Raw genomic sequence first — 3,302 nt, forward strand, 5'->3', positions numbered from 1 at the left:
TTCCCCTTTATTTTATGTATCTATAGTATTTATCACTTTCTGACATTATATTTTGATCTGTTTACTTCTTTCCTGTCTTTCTCCTCTTACTAGAAGATATGACCTTTATGTGAATCTGTCTTAGTTATTGCTATTTTCCCAGAAACCAGCATGCTGAATTCAATTCCCTGAATAAACATTCAGGATGCCGCTTGCAAAACAGTTCTGTTATATTTTTCTCTCATGTGTTGGAGAAACTAAGATTTGGATAACGTTACGATAAATAGGAGACCGAAGTTTTCTCACTGGTAAGGATTTTTCACTTCAGACACTACAGAGAGGGTCTCCTCACTCAGAACTTTTCTATTTTCTCCACCTTGCAAGCACAAGCACAATATCTGGGTGAGAAAGAAAAGTCCAGTAAGTCTGCGTCTTACCTTAGATGTCAAAGAAAGTACAACAAAGACACAATTGTTCCAGATTTGTTGGCAGGATTCTAATAAACTCGGTGCCTCACACCCACTCTGTGGATTCTTCTAACGGTTCAATTTGGTTCTTAAACTTTTTTCTTTTCAGAGCTTAGAAGGAGGGAAAGATACACTTACTAATTCAGCAAAAAGCTCCAATGTCACATTTCTGAGGTTTCCCTTGTCATCATGCCTAAAGGAATCCCTTCACCTTTCTATCACTCTCTAGTTCGTTACAGCCCATTAACTTCTCTGTAGTATTTATCTCTATCCAAAATTGTATTTTTGTTAATGTCTTCCATGTTCACTGTCTCATTCTTCATGGTAGAATATCAGCCCCATGGGAGCAAGAAAACCACTGAGACCAGAACCTGAGTTCTCGACCCATGGAAAAGCCTCAACAAGCATCTGTGGAATAAATGAAGGAATAAAGTTGCACTGGCTCTCCAAAGTCTTCCCTGATAAACCTTCCCTTCCTGACTTTGACATTCTCACCTTCCTGAGTATTCTTTGCACTTATCAGCGTTCCCCCATCACCAGGACTTTGTTCGCTAAGGCTCTCTTCCCTAATGGTCATATAGTACCACTGAGTCTTTCGCTGCTTTATTATAGCAAGCTGACATTAACAACACAAGCTTGTTTGTGATTATTTCATGCATTTGTATCTTGTGTCACCAACCAAGAGAATAAGTTTCCCACAGGGAAGGCCTATGTCGTAGGCCAAGGGATAGAGAAGGAAGAGAAGGTTTGCGAGAGAATGATAATGAAGTGCATTTCTAAGATATTAAGCTTTATCTGCTTATAGCAGATGCAGGTAGAAATGTCTATTGGGCACTTTATGTATATGGATCTGACATCAGAAGAGAAATCTAAACTGAAATTGCCTACTTGTGATTCGTCAACATATGTTCAGGATGAGTCGGAAACTGAGTGCACAAGCTCACTTGGGTTGACTAGAGATGGAGAAGATAAGCAGTGAAGGGCACAGCCATGGTGCTGCCACCAGTTGAGGGCAGGTAGAAGGAGACTGAGAAGGAACCATGTCAGTGGTAGGAGAGGAACCTAAAGAGTTCGTCTCTGTGGGTGCCAAGAAAGTTGACTTTTTCAAGATGATAGACAATGGTTAATGGTGGCAAATGTCACAAAGAATCCAAAGAGAAGACCAGAAAATATCCACTGGATTTGGCAGATGAACATTGCCACGGCGATTTTAGTTGGGGAAATGAGGACGGAAGCATGACTGGGAGGGACAAAGAATGGACTTTACTGGAAGAAGAGTAATTAAGGAAAGTGAGTTCAAACAGTGCCCTTGACAAGCTTAGCTTTGAAGACAAGGAGAAAGATAGGTTGGTACCTAAATCAGTACCTAAATCAGGCTTCTGTAGAAAATGAGTTGAGGTTTATTATTCAAAAGTAGGTTTTCAATTATGCGTTCAAAATGTGTACAGTTTATTATATACCAATTATAACTCAGTAAAGTGGTATGTTTAAAAAGCATGCTTTAGAATTTTTTTCAAAATATCAGTCTCTTCTGAGTTGAGAACCAAATCTCAAATTCGTGATAACATATTAAGGTATTTCCTGATATGTAAGTGAGAAAAGACAAGATAAGGAAAGCCCAGATATATGTAAATATTGCTGGTAAGCAAAGAAGAAGAAGAAAATCAATAGTTTCAGAAGCATTTTTTTTCTTATGGTAGAAAGAAAGAAGGCATTATGAGCTGGAATATGGACCACCATAGAGAAAGGACTAGAATCATGATTATAGTTTGTAGATTATTGTAGACTTATATGAGAGGTTAGACATTGGGCTACATTCTGACCCAAGTTAAGACAAATAAAAGGCAAATTAGGACCTCCAGAAAAAGCTTCAAGAGTCTCCTGAGCACAGATGAGGAAGATTTAATGTCATCAAAAGCTTATTCAGTATCATAATTAGAAAAAAAAATATATAGGGATACATTGAGTAGAGAAGGTAGAATAACATCTAAATTAAATATTTGTCCTTTTCCAAAGATTCAGCAATTGTCCTACCAGTGTAGGACAAAGATTGAAGGGAATAAAATGCCAAGGTTTAAACAATCACTCAATAGTCAGTAAACTCAAAGATGAGGCAAGTAGACAAAACTAAAGAGAAATACGAACTCAGTGGATGCTGTTTATTTAGAATGTAGCCATTTAGAATTTCTTCTATAGTATTTTCTCACGGGATAGGAAACTAAAATACAAACAGAAAGCCAATAGACTAACTCCTAATGTACACAGTGCTTTACATTTTCTCTAAGCATACTTTTCCTTATTGGATCCTTAAAATAATTCAGTGTTAGGCACTGTGCCAGAGTCTCCCCCACACTAGCCCCCAAGTGATATTTATCTTTGTATTTTCACACAAACAGACCCTGAGAGGTAATAAGTTTTTCCTTTGACCTGTCTTGTTTTCCACAACATTATCCAGAGAAGCAGATTTATCAGTGACTGAAAATGCAATAGAGTACACAGGGGAAATTGGAGAAGAGGCATTTTATATCCACTGAAACGTGTATAGTCACCTTATTAATTACCAAAAAAAAAAAAATCTAAGCACTAAAAATAAGTGACATGGTTACCAACTTACTAATTAGAGAACTCGACAGGAGGCTAAGTGATGTGACCATCTCATTCCAGATTGCAATTCATGATTAGAAAAGCAACTTCCAGGACCTGCCACAGAATTAGTGGAGAGTCATTATAAGCTGTTCTACAGCCCTGTGACCTCCAGGCATACGGTGGGAAGGGACGGTCATAAAAGCATGATGATTCACAAGATCTGACAAGATATTCAGCATCAATTTGGTATCCAATGCACTAGCCTCTTCA

Source organism: Panthera onca, chromosome B4 (genome assembly GCF_046562875.1).
Source record: "Panthera onca isolate mPanOnc1 chromosome B4, mPanOnc1 haplotype 2, whole genome shotgun sequence".
In the NCBI taxonomy this organism is placed as follows: Eukaryota; Metazoa; Chordata; class Mammalia; order Carnivora; family Felidae; genus Panthera; species Panthera onca.